Source organism: Lepidochelys olivacea, assembly GCF_965140295.1.
Source record: "Lepidochelys olivacea isolate rLepOli2 genome assembly, chromosome: 5".
Lineage (NCBI taxonomy): Eukaryota > Metazoa > Chordata > Testudines > Cheloniidae > Lepidochelys > Lepidochelys olivacea.
In genome coordinates, this window is record NC_140415.1 from 223,722 (window position 1) to 236,970 (window position 13,249).

Sequence of the window (13,249 nt, forward strand, 5' to 3'; positions counted from 1 at the left end):
CAGGGACCCAGGCCAGGGACAGCTTGGGCCCCCCCGAACTGCAGGCAGGTGGAAGGTCTGCTGTGGCTCCCCATGTCACTAGGCTACGGCTCTGAGGCTCCCCGCTCCCCTCCCCCCGGCTGGAGCCAGGTTGGAGAGAGCTATGCGGGCAGCTGTGGGGAGTCTGGGTCCCTCTTCCTGCCCTGGGTGGGGGGCCTGGGACATTGGCACGGGGCTGTCTTTGCCTCTACCTTGGGAGGGGGTCCCCCCACACTTTTGGGAGGGCTCTGACGCCCTTGCCCCAGGTTGGAGTTAGTGGGGGCTGGCCTGCAGCTGGGGACTCCATCCACCCAGTGCTTCAGAGTAGGATGGGGGCCACGCTGGGGACCGTGCTGAGATGCCTGCCCACCTTCTGTGCCAGGGCTCGGGCTGGGGGCCACGCTGCCTGCCTGCCGGGTGCGGTGGGGGTGGCCCTCTGGGCTCCGGTGGGAGAAGAGGGCAGGGCCCTGGGCAGAAGGATTGGGCCGGCCAGGGGCTAGTCTCCCCAAGACCGCGGTTCAACCCACTGCCTATGCCAGCAGGTTTCAGAAATATCAATTGGATCAAATTTATGCTTATAAATGAGCAATTCCTGGAGCAGCCATCCTCAGCCACTGTGAGAAACAACTCTGTCCCACCCCTCTGCTCCCACTCCAGGCCCAGTTGCCAGGGACAGGGGCCGAGCAAGCCAGAAATGTGCCGGGAGGGAGGCGCAGTGGGAGACGGACAGAGCCCCTCTCCCGCAAGTAACTCTGGCGGGGAGAGAGTGGTGGCCTCGGGGCAGGGTGCGGGGGTCACTGCGGAAGGTGCTGGAAGCAAGTTCACTTTGCTCAACCCAAGTTAGGGGCACTGCCCATGCCCCTCCTCCTGCTGTGGTGTCCATGAGGGTGTGGGAGTTCCAGGGAGACACTGTGGTGCTGTTGAGTCTGCCTGGGCTGGGGCTCGCCCTGGCCCAGCCCCAGCCCCAGCCCAGAGACATGTGCTCCCTGCTTCTTTGGCCCCAGCCCCCAGGAGCCGGCAGGACCTGTTGCCTGGGCTAAGGAAGGTGGGGCTGGAAGGTTGCTCCCAGAGGTAACGTGGGGCAGTCATGTGCCCCCCCTTTACATTGTGCCCCCAGTATCAGCAGGTATGAACCTGTGGTACTGTGTCAAAGGTTTTACGGATGTCCCAGTATATTAGGTTTCAGAGTAGCAGCCGTGTTAGTCTGTATTCACAAAAAGAAAAGGAGTACTTGTGGCACCTTAGAGACTAACCAATTTATTTGAGCATAAGCTTTCAAATAAATTGGTTAGTCTCTAAGGTGCCACAAGTACTCCTTTTCTTTTTCCAGTATATTAGATCTACTGCACTTCCCTAATCTAAAAAAATCAGTCATTTTCTAAGGAACTCAGGTTAGTCTGACGTGATCTACCTTTGGTAAATTCATGCTGCATTACACACCCTTTAATATTTACCTCCATTAATTTAATTATTCTTTCCTTAATAATTTGGTCTAAAACGTTGCATACTACTGAGTCAGACTAACAAGTCTGTATTTGTCTGGATCACTTATTTTTCCTTTCTTAAATATAGGTGCAATGTAAGCTGTTCTCCAGTCAGATGGTACTACCTCAGAATAGATTTATTAAAAATTCTTGCTACCAGACTAGCAATCTCATATACCAGTTCTGTCAGTATTCAGGGATGGAAATTATCCGGTTCCCTTGCTTTGAGCACATTAAGCTCTTTAAGTCTTCCTTCCACCAGATGTGGTAATTTCCACTTCTAGACACTCATTTCCATGAGCCATATTGCCTTCATGCACATGTTCTATATTGTCTTCCTTATTGAAACCCAAGAATTCATTTAGTTGTTCAGTCAGACCTAGATTCTTTATTCTCTTTTCTATCTATACTGCATAGTGGCCCAACCTCATCCTTCTTTATTCTCTATTTATATATCTTAAAAATACACTTAATAGTTATTTTAATTTCTTTGGCAAGAGCTAATTCAGCTTGACTTTTAGCAATTCTCTTTATTCTTACATTTTTCTAACCTCCATGATGTAGCTTTCTTTGCAGATCAGCCCCCTTTTCCATTTCCTGTAGGATCTCTGTTTACTCCTAATAACCTTTTTGAGGTGTTTATTCATCCAGCTGGGTTGGGAGCCTTTCCCTAAAATTTTTTTCACCTTGCTTGGGATGCAAATTTCAGATAATGTTTTTTATAGCTGATTCAAAAAAAATTACAAGCTGCCTCTGCATTTAAGTTCTCAAGCTCTTCACTCCAGTTGATGTATTTCACTAATTCCCTTAGCTTCCCAAAGTCTGCCCTTTTGAAATAAAAAATTATAGCTGATGAACTGGTTTTAATGATCAAGTCACAATCACTTGAGCCAAAGTTATTGCCTATGAGTAGCTCTTCTATGGTGTCCTCACTACTCCCCAAAACTAAGTCTAAAATTTCATCACCTCTTGTTGGTTCAAGTGACTATTCAATTAACACAACTGTCATCTATTGCATCCAGGAATAAGTGAGCCCTACCAGTGTTAGTAGCATTTATTCATAGAATCATAGAATATCAGGGTTGGAAGAGACCTCAGGAGGTCATCTAGACCAATCCCCTGCTCAAAGCAAGACCAACACCAACTAAATCATCCCAGCCGGGGCTTTGTCAAGCCAGGCCTTAAAAACCTCTAAGGACGGAGATTCCACCACCTGCCTAGGTAACCCATTCCAGTGCTTCACCACCCTCCCAGTGAAATAGTGTTTCCTAAAACCCAACCTAGACCTCCCGCACTGCAGCTTGAGACCATTGCTCCTTGTTCTGTCATCTGCCACCACTGAGAACAGCCTAGCTCCATCCTCTTTGGAGCCCCCCTTCAGGTAGTTGAAGGCAGCTATCAAATCCCCCCTTACTCTTCTCTTCTCTTCAATCTATGACCAATTCTCCAATCTATGTCTGGAAATGGCCCAACTTGATTATCATACACATTGTAAGGAGAGTGATCACTTTAGATAAGCTATTACCAGCAGGAGAGTGGGGTGGGGGGACAGAAAACCTTTTGTAGTGGTAAACACCCATTTTTTCATGCTTTGTGTGTATAAAAAGATCTTCTATTCTTTCCACAGTATGCATCCGATGAAGTGAGCTGTAGCTCACGAAAGCTTATGCTCAAATAAATTGGTTAGTCTCTAAGGTGCCACAAGTCCTCCTTTTCTTTTTGCGAATACAGACTAACACGGCTGCTACTCTGAAACCTGTCATTATGCAAGGCACTGCATTTAGCCGTATGGAGTGGAAATCTATCAACTGCATGAAAAAACTTGTACAGATACAGACAGACATCATCTTCCTTTCCAAATGCAAACAGATGGACATCGTACCAAAAGGACTGAAGGTTAAAAAATCCATTACAATCTACACACCACACAGACTATGCTGACAGCTTGTGCCACACGCTCTCAAAGAAACTGCAGAACCACCTCATCAATATCCTCTACAGCAAATAGGGAAAGATAAAGAATGAGCTCTCAAAAATGGATACTCTCATAAAAAAACAACCTTCCACACAAACTTCCTCATGGCTGGACTTTACTAAAACTAGACAAGCCATTTACAACACACACTTTGCTTCTCTACAAAAGAAAAAGGACACTAAACTTTCTAAACTACAACATGCCACAAGGGGCCACAGCAATGGTTCCCTCAACCCACCCAGCAATATTGTTAACCTATCCAACGATACTCTCAGCCCAGCAGAAGCAGCTGTCTTATCTCAGGGCCTCTCCTTCTGCCCCTCCACCCCCGCGAACATGATACAGTTCTGTGGTGACCTAGAATCCTATTTTCGACGTCTCCGACTCAAGAAATATTTCCATCACACCTCTGAACAACATACTAATCCACAGAGACCTCCCTACCAACACTACAAAAAGAAGGATTCTAGGTGGACTCCTCCTGAAGGTCGAGACAGCAGACTGGACTTCTACATAGAGTGCTTCCGCCGACGTGCACGGGCTGAAATTGTGAAAAAGCAGCATCACTTGCCCCACAACCTCAGCCGTGCAGAACACAATGCCATCCACAGCCTCAGAAACAACTCTGACATCATAATCAAAAAGGCTGACAAAGGAGGAGCTGTTGTCATCATGAATAGATCGGAATATGAACAAGAGGCTGCTCGGCAGCTCTCCAACACCACTTTCTACAAGCCGTTACCCTCTGATCCCACTGAGAGTTACCAAAAGAAACTATAGCATTTGCTCAAGAAACTTCCTGAAAAAGCACAAGATCAAATCCGCACAGACACACCCCTGGAACCCCGACCTGGGATATTCTGTCTACTACCCAAGATCCATAAACCTGGAAATCCTGGGCGCCCCATCATTTCAGGCATTGGCACCCTGACAGCAGGATTGTCTGGTTATGTAGATTCCCTCCTCAGGCCCTACGCTACCAGCACTCCCAGCTACCTTCGAGACACCACTGACTTTCTGGGGAAACTACAATCCATCGGTGATCTTCCTGATAACACCATCCTGGCCACTATGGATGTAGAAGCCCTCTACACCAACATTCCACACAAAGATAGACTACAAGCCGTCAAGAACACTATCCCCAATAATGTCATGGCTAACCTGGTGGCTGAACTTTGTGACTTTCTCCTTACCCATAACTATTTTACATTTGGGGACAATGTATACCTTCAAATCAGCGGCACTGCTATGGGTACCCGCATGGCCCCACAGTATGCCAACATTTTTATGGCTGACTTAGAACAACGTTTCCTCAGCTCTCATCCCCTAACGCCCCTACTCTACTTGCGCTATATTGATGACATCTTCATCATCTGGACCCATGGAAAAGAAGCCCTTGAGGAATTCCACCATGATTTCAACAATTTCCATCCCACCATCAACCTCAGCCTGGTCCAGTCCACACAAGAGATCCACTTCCTGGACACTACAGTGCTAATAAACGATGGTCACATAAACAACACCCTATACCGGAAACCTACTGACCGCTATTCCTACCTACATGCCTCCAGCTTTCACCCTGACCACACCACATGATCCATTGTCTACATCCAAGTTTTGTGATACAACCGCATTTGCTCCAACCCCTCAGGCAGAGACAAACACCTACAAGAGCTCTATCAAGCATTCTTACAACTACAATACCCACCTGCGGAAGTGAAGAAACAGATTGATAGAGCCAGAAGAGTCCCCAGAAGTCTCCTACTACAGGACAGGCCTAACAAAGAAAATAACAGGATGCCACTAGCCGTCACCTTCAGCCCCCAACTAAAACCCCTCCAACGCATTATTAAGGATCTACAACCTATCCTGAAGGATGACCCAACACTCTCACAAATCTTGGGAGACAGGCCAGTCCTTGCCTACAGACAGCCCCCCAACCTGAAGCAAATACTCACCAGCAACCACATACCACACAACAGAACCACTAACCCAGGAACCTATCCTTGCAACAAAGCCTGTTGCCAATGGTGCCCACATATCTATTCAGGGGACACCATCATAGGGCCTAATAACATCAGCCACACTATCAGAGGTTCGTTCACCTGCACATCCACCAATGTGCCATCATGTGCCATCATGTGCCAGCAATGCCCCTCTGCCATGTACATTGGTCAAACTGGACAGTCTCTACGTAAAAGAATAAATGGACACAAATCAGATGTCAAGAATTATAACATTCATAAACCAGTCGGAGAACACTTCAATCTCTCTGGTCACGCGATTACAGACATGAAAGTTGCGATATTACAACAAAAAAACTTCAAATCCAGACTCCAGTGAGAGACTGTTGAATTGGAATTAATTTGTTTTTTCCTACCCCCTATCCCCTCCTCAGACGTTCTTGTTAAACCCTGGATTTGTGCTGGAAATGGCCCACCTTGATTATCATACACATTGTAAGGAGAGTGATCACTTTAGATAAGCTATTACCAGCAGGAGAGTGGGGTGGGGGAGAGAAAACCTTTTGTAGTGGTAAACACCCATTTTTTCATGCTTTGTATGTATAAAAAGATCTTCTGTTCTTTCCACAGTATGCATCCGATGAAGTGAGCTGTAGCTCACGAAAGCTTATGCTCAAATAAACTGGTTAGTCTCTAAGTGCCACAAGTCCTCCTTTTCTTTTTGCGAATACAGACTAACACGACTGTTACTCTGAAATATGTCTGGGAAGTTAGTCTCCCATTGACACAATTCCCAAAAGTATTTCTATCTCTAATAATATTAAAGAGATCACTATCCATATCTGAGTCTGATGCTCAGGGTCTGTAGCACACCCCAGAACACTCTCCCACCAGAACCTCTTTTACAATCTCTTCCCAAACAGAATCTTTATTGTCCATATTATCCCTTTGTATTTCTTTACAGTTAACTACAGAGAATGCTACCCCACCGTCTTTACCTTTGTTCCTATTTCTCCTAAACAGCACATGTCCTCAATACCTGTATTCCAGTCATGAGTTCTGTTCCGCCATGTTTCTCTAATCCCTAGAATACCTGGCTTGGCTTCCTGTTGCACAGTAGTTCCAGTGCCTCCAGTTTATTGCCCAGACTCCTTGCATGCCTGCACAAGCCTGGCAGTTGTTTACCTTAGACCACACGCACATGGGTGGCAGGTATAAGAGCTCAGGGGAGGCTAAGCATCCCCAAACAGGATGTGCCGCACCTCCCTTTGGACCACTGCCACCGAAAGGGCACCCGGGCCATGGCTCTGCCTCGAGGCCCCGCTCCCGCATTCCGCTCTTCCCCTGTGGCCCTGCCTGCAATGCTCCTATTCCCACTCCCAATCCACCTCTTCCTCCTGAGGCCCTGCCATCTTCTGCCTCTTCCTGTCCCTGCTCCACCCCTTCCCCAAGACCCTCCTGCCTGCCGCTTGTGCCCCTTCCCCCATGGCCCTCCGTTGCCTGCCACTCACGCTTCCTCGCCCCTTCCCCCATGGTCCCCCTGCCCGCCACTTGCGCCTCTTCACCCCCTCTCCTGATCCACACCCCGCTGAATAATACCGACTGCAATGGCCAGGAAGATCCCCTGCCAGCTCCACCAGGCCTAGAGCCCTTTGGAGAATTCTGGTAAGCAGCTGGCAGCAATTAGGGGTGCCTGGGGGCAGCGAATGCCCCCTCCCCAAGTTTTTGTACTTGGGGGCCTGATGGGGGAGGGGGCGAAGAGGTGTGAGCGGTGGGAAGGGTGGCCCTCAGGGGTGGGGGCCAAGCAGGAGCAGGGCCTGGGGCAGAGTGGGAGTGGAATGTGGGTGGGGCCTCAGGGGGAGGAGGCTGAGTGGGGAGTGGACCTCGGGGCAGAGCAGGGGGTAGGGCCACTCTCTGGGCACAGATGGTCCCCCCACCCCCACTTCTAGGGAGCTTCCAGCACTCAGACCTAGACTCCCCAAATGCAGGCGTCACATGCTGCCCGTGCGCACCCAGTTTTCTAGCTGGATTGGATGTAGTTCTTTCACTAAGTGTAATGGTTATCTGACTACTACTCCAGTCAATATTTGTATTCTCTTTCTCTTTGCTGTCCATATTCTTACCTTGTGGGGTTCCATGCATTTAGGGTCTAATAATAAGAATTTCTGCTAGAGACTGGGGGCTCATCAGTTGGAAGTGACAGAGAGAGAGGAGGAGAGAGACTTGGATATGTAGGTCAATCATAGGGTAATTATGAACTACCAGTGTGATGCAGCTGTGAAAAACTCAAATGCCATCTTAGGATGTATCAGGTAAGGCATTTCCAGTGGTGAGTAGCAAGGGAGAAGCATTGTACAAGGCACTGGTAAGACCTTATCTGCAATACAGTGTACAATTCTGATCTCCCATGGTCAGGAAAATTGAACTCAGACTGGAACAGGTGCAGAGAAGAGTTACTAGGATGGTCATGGAAATGGAGGGCCTATGTTATGAGGAGACAAAGAGTTTGGCTTGTTTAGTCTAGCAAAAAGAAGGCTGAAGGGTAGTATGGTGCTTGAGCAATATTTTATACTCCTCTGTAGTCATCTGTCCAAGTTTTCACTTCTTGTAAGTTTCCTTTTTGTGTTCAAGTTCACTGAAGATTTCTCTGTTAAGCCAAGCTGGTCACCTGCCATATTTGCTATTCTTTCTGCACATCGGGATGGTTTGTTCCTGGACTCCTTTTTCCCCTCATATTAGTCTCCCAGGGGATCCTGCCCATCAGTTTCCTGAGGGAGTCAAAGTCTGCTTTTCTGAAGTCTGGGGTCCATATTCTACTGCTCTCCTTTCTTCCTTTTGTCAGGATCCTGAACTTGACCATCTCATGGTCATTGCTGCCCAGGTTGTCACCCACTTCTACTTCCCCTACCAATTCTTCCCTGTTCGTAAGCAGCAGGTCAAGAGGAGCACGGCCCCTAGTTGGTTCCTCCAGCGCTTGCACCAGGAAGTTGTCCCCAACACTCTCCAAAAACTTCCTGGATTGTCTGTGCACTGCTGCATTGCTCTCTCAGAAGATGTAACAAAAATGATTAGGGGACTGGAACACATGACTTATGAGGAGAGGCTGAGGGAGCTGGGATTGTTTAGCCTGCAGAAGAGAAGAATGAGGGGGGATTTGATAGCTGCTTTCAACTACCTGAAAGGGGGTTCCAAAGAGGATGGCTCTAGACTGTTCTCAATGGTAGCAGATGACAGAACGAGGAGTAATGGTCTCAAGTTGCAGTGGGGGAGGTTTAGATTGGATATTAGGAAAAACTTTTTCACTAAGAGGGTGGTGAAACACTGGAATGCGTTACCTAGGGAGGTGGTAGAATCTCCTTCCTTAGAGGTTTTTAAGGTCAGGCTTGACAAAGCCCTGGCTGGGATGATTTAACTGGGAATTGGTCCTGCTTTGAGCAGGGGGTTGGACTAGATGACCTTCTGGGGTCCCTTCCAACCCTGATATTCTATGATTCTATGTCAGGGTGATTGAAGTCCCCCATGAGAATCAGGGCCTATGATCTGGAAACTTCTGTTAATTGTCCAAATAAAGCCTCATCTACCTCATCCTCCTGGTCGGGTGGTCTGTAGCAGACACCCACCACGACATCACCCTTGTTGCTCTTACCTCTAAACTTCACCCAAAGACTCTGAACAGGCTGTTCTCAGTTTCATACTGAAGCTCTGAGCAATCATACCGCTCCCTTACATACAGTGCAACTCCTCCACCTTTTCTCCCCCACCCTTCCTTCCTGAACAGTTTATACCCATCCGTGACAGTGCTCCAGTTAAGGCCTTTACTAACCCTAGTTACTAAAACTAAAAGTTAAAGCTTTTACTTTTCTTGCTTAGCTGAGATCTTTGTGATTACTGAGTTCATAACCTTTAAAATGTCTCTAAAGGCTGGCTTTTTTAGTCACCTCTCCTTCCCTTTATAGAGGAAATATTTATAAAGTAAGTCACAATGGAACACAAAGTGTGATGATGTTAGTGACTCACAGTGCTCTGATCAGCTCATTGTGTCTCTGCACTCTGTAACCAGTGAATTGCGTACATTGGTGGGGACAGAGTTTACAGTTGTGGGGAATTGGGAAAGAGCAGCGTTTCCCAACCTTCTGAATGACACACTGTCCTTTAGCAATGCTCAGAACTTGCCTGTATTCTGGGGCATCAGCCTCCCCGCCCCTGTGGCCACCTTTCATTAGCGTAATACAGAGGAACTGAGAGGGGCATTTCCTGCTGTCTACAGGACCCTCTAATGGGATAGGGGCTTTACTCAAATGCCACCATGCTGGTCTCTGCTTAGCTGCTCCTCCTCACGGTTGCTTGCACAGTTAAAAAAAAATGGTGCATGTTTTTTGCAAGTAAAAGTGCCATGTTCTGATTCGTGGGATTGAATTATTCGCTACTTGGGAAAGTTCGGCATGCTCAGCGTTGCAGGAAGTGAACAGCAGTCCTCAAAACACCAGTGATTATCCCTATGGGGCAGTGCATTCTGCATAATTTGCTAGCAGCCAATCACTGTCGCAGGGATGTTTTATTCATGTACAGAGTCCCAAACAATACCAGGCTCCAGACAGAGACTCTTAGCCTTTATCTCCTAGTTTAAACGCTTCCTTATCCAATTGGGAAGAGGAAACCATTCCGTGTGACAGAGGTGACCAACCACATACTGCGAATAGCAATCTGGTTGAGAAGCAGTGTATGAACAGCCATAATCTGTAAATTATGCAGCCCCATGATGGGGCACCTCCTGACAAATAGTGAAGCTATTTGCAGAGATTCTGGCTCAGGGAGTCATTTGCTAACCCTAGCCAGGACAGGATATTGACCAGCCCTGTTCCCTTATGTGGGCCAAGCCCTGGTCTACACTAGGACTTTAGGTCGAATTTAGCAGCGTTAAATTGATGTAAACCTGCACCCGTCCACACGATGAAGCCATTTTTTTTTTACTTGAAGGGCTCTTAAAATCGATTTCCTTACTCCACCCCTGATAAGTGGATTAGCACTTAAATCGGCCTTGCCGGGTCGAATTTGGGGTACTGTGGACACAATTCGACAGTATTGGCCTCCGGGAGCTATCCCAGAGTGCTCCATTGTGACCGCTCTGGACAGCACTCTCAACTCAGGTGCACTGGCCAGGTAGACAGGAAAAGAACCGCTAACTTTTGAATCTCATTTCCTGTTTGGCCAGTGTGGCAAGCTGCAGGTGACCAGGCAAAGCTCATCAGCAGAGGTGACCATGATGGAGTCCCAGAATCGCAAAAGAGCTCCAGCATGGACTGAACGGGAGGTACGGGATCTGATCGCTGTTTGGGGAGAGGAATCCGTGCTATCAGAACTCCGTTCCAGTTTTCGAAATGCCAAAACCTTTGCCAAAATCTCCCAGGGCATGAAGGACAGAGGCCATAACAGGGACCCGAAGCAGTGCCGCGTGAAACTTAAGGAGCTGAGGCAAGCCTACCAGAAAAACAGAGAGGCGAACGGCTGCTCCGGGTCAGAGTCCCAAACATGCCGCTTCTATGATGAGCTGCATGCCATTTTAGGGGGTTCAGCCACCACTACCCCAGCCGTGTTGTTTGACTCCTTCAATGGAGATGGAGGCAACACGGAAGCAGGTTTTGGGGACGAAGAAGATGATGATGAGGTTGTAGGTAGCTCACAGCAAGCAAGCAGAGAAACCGGTTTTCCCGACAGCCAGGAACTGTTTCTCACCCTGGACCTGGAGCCAGTACCCCTCGAACCGACCCAAGGCTGCCTACTGGACCCGGCAGGTGAAGAAGGGACCTCCAGTGACTGTACCTTTTAAAATACTATACATGGTTTAAAAGCAAGCATGTGAAAGGATTAATTTGCCCTGGCATTCGCGGCTCTCCTAGATGTACTCCCAAAGCCTTTGCAAAAGGTTCTGGGGAGGGCAGCCTTATTGCTTCCTCCATGGTAGGACACTTTACCGCTCCAGGCCAGTAGCACGTACTCGGGAATCATTGTGCAACAAAGCATTGCAGTGTATGTTTGCTGGCGTTCAAACAACATCCGTTCTTTATCTCTCTGTGTTATTCTCAGGAGAGTGATATCATTCATGGTCACCTGGTTGAAATAGGGTGCTTTTCTTAAGGGGACATGCAGAGGTGCCCGTTCCTGCTGGGCTGTTTGCCTGTGGCTGAACAGAAATGTTCCGCCCTGTTAGCCACGGGGAGGGGGGAAGATTGAGGGGGGTAGCCACGTGGTGGGGGGAGGCAAAATGCGACCTTGTAACGAAAGCACATGTGCTATGTATGTAATGTTAACAGCAAGGTTTACTCTGAAAGACTGTAGCCATTGTTTTATAAAAATGTGTCTTTTTAAATACCGCTGTCCCTTTTTTTTTTTCTCCACCAGCTGCATGTGTTTCAATGATCACAGGATCTTCTCCTTCCCAGAGGCTAATGAAGATTAGAAAGATAAAAAACCATACTCATGATGAAATGTTCTCTGAGCTCATGCTGTCCTCCCCCACTGACAGAGCACAGACGAATGCGTGGAGGCAAATAATGTCAGAGTGCAGGAAAGCACAAAATGACCGGGAGGAGAGGTGGCGGGCTGAAGAGAGTAAGTGGCGGGCTGAAGAGAGTAAGTGGCGGGCTGAAGACAGGGCTGAAGCTCAAATGTGGCGGCAGCGTGATGAGAGGAGGCAGGATTCAATGCTGAGGCTGCTGGAGGACCAAACCAATATGCTCCAGTGTATGGTTGAGCTGCAGCAAAGGCAGCTGGAGCACAGACTGCCACTGCTGCCCCTCTGTAACCAACCGCCCTCCTCCCCAAGTTCCATAGCCTCCACACCCAGATGCCCAAGAACACGGTGGGGCGGCCTCCGGCCAATCAGCCACTCCACCACAGAGGATTGCCCAAAAAACAGAAGGCTGGCATTCAATAAATTTTAAAGTTGTAAACTTTTAAAGTGCTGTGTGGCATTTTCCTTCCCTCCTCCACCACCCCTCCTGGGCTACCTTGGTAGTCATCCCCCTATTTGTGTGATGAATGAATAAAGAATGAATGAATGTGAAGCAACAATGACTTTATTGCCTCTGCAAGCGGTGATCGAAGGGAGGAGGGGAGGGTGGTTAGCTTACAGGGAAGTAGAGTGAACCAAGGGGCAAGGGGTTTCATCAAGGAGAAACAAAGAGAACTTTCACACCGTAGCCTGTCCAGCCATGAAACTGGTTTTCAAAGCTTCTCTGATGCGTACCGTGCCCTCCTGTGCTCTTCTAACCGCCCTGGTGTCTGGCTGCGCGTAACCAGCAGCCAGGCGATTTGCCTCAACTGCCCACCCCTCCATAAACATCTCCTTTACTCTCCATAAAGTTTAGGGGACTCATTCCTCTCCGTTGCTCTGACGGAGGGAGGGGTGACTGATGACATGGCTTACAGGGTTGGCTTACAGGGAATTAAAATCAACAAAGTGGGTGGCTTTACATCAAGGAGTATTTCAGGCAGGACTTCACGGAGGGTTCCAATAAGAAATGGTGCACCTAAGTAATTGTTCTTATTGGAACAAGCAGGTTGGTCTGGCCTCTGATTGATACATGGCTAGATTTACCTCGCTGCACCTTCTCTGCAAGTGACTGCAGTGTGACCTAGAGGAATAAGTCACCATAAACGTCTCCCCCTTACTCTCACAGATATTGTGGAGCGCACAGCAAGCAGTAATAACAGTGGGAATACTGGTTTCGCTGAGGTCTAAGCGAGTCAGTAAACTGCACCAGCAGACGGTGCAGAAGGACTGCAAGCCATCCACATCTCATGGCTGC

At 48.2% G+C, this 13,249-nt stretch overlaps 1 protein-coding gene across 4 annotated transcripts in view; it reads left to right on the forward strand.

The window, feature by feature from the left end:
- Nucleotides 1-12,449, forward strand: part of LOC311520947 (myosin-IIIb-like) — a 156,052-nt gene extending 143,603 nt beyond the window's left edge. The window contains exons 31-32 of one of the 4 annotated variants that reach the window (XR_014711733.1): nucleotides 10,654-10,752; nucleotides 11,841-12,449. The gene's annotated coding sequence lies outside the window, so the exon portion shown is untranslated. Of the gene's footprint in view, nucleotides 1-3,371; nucleotides 6,120-10,653; nucleotides 10,753-11,840 lie in introns of those variants that run through there. The other 3 variants (XR_014711734.1, XR_014711735.1, XM_084628940.1) reach the window with 3 other exon arrangements.
- The last annotated feature ends 800 nt before the right edge of the window (nucleotides 12,450-13,249 follow it).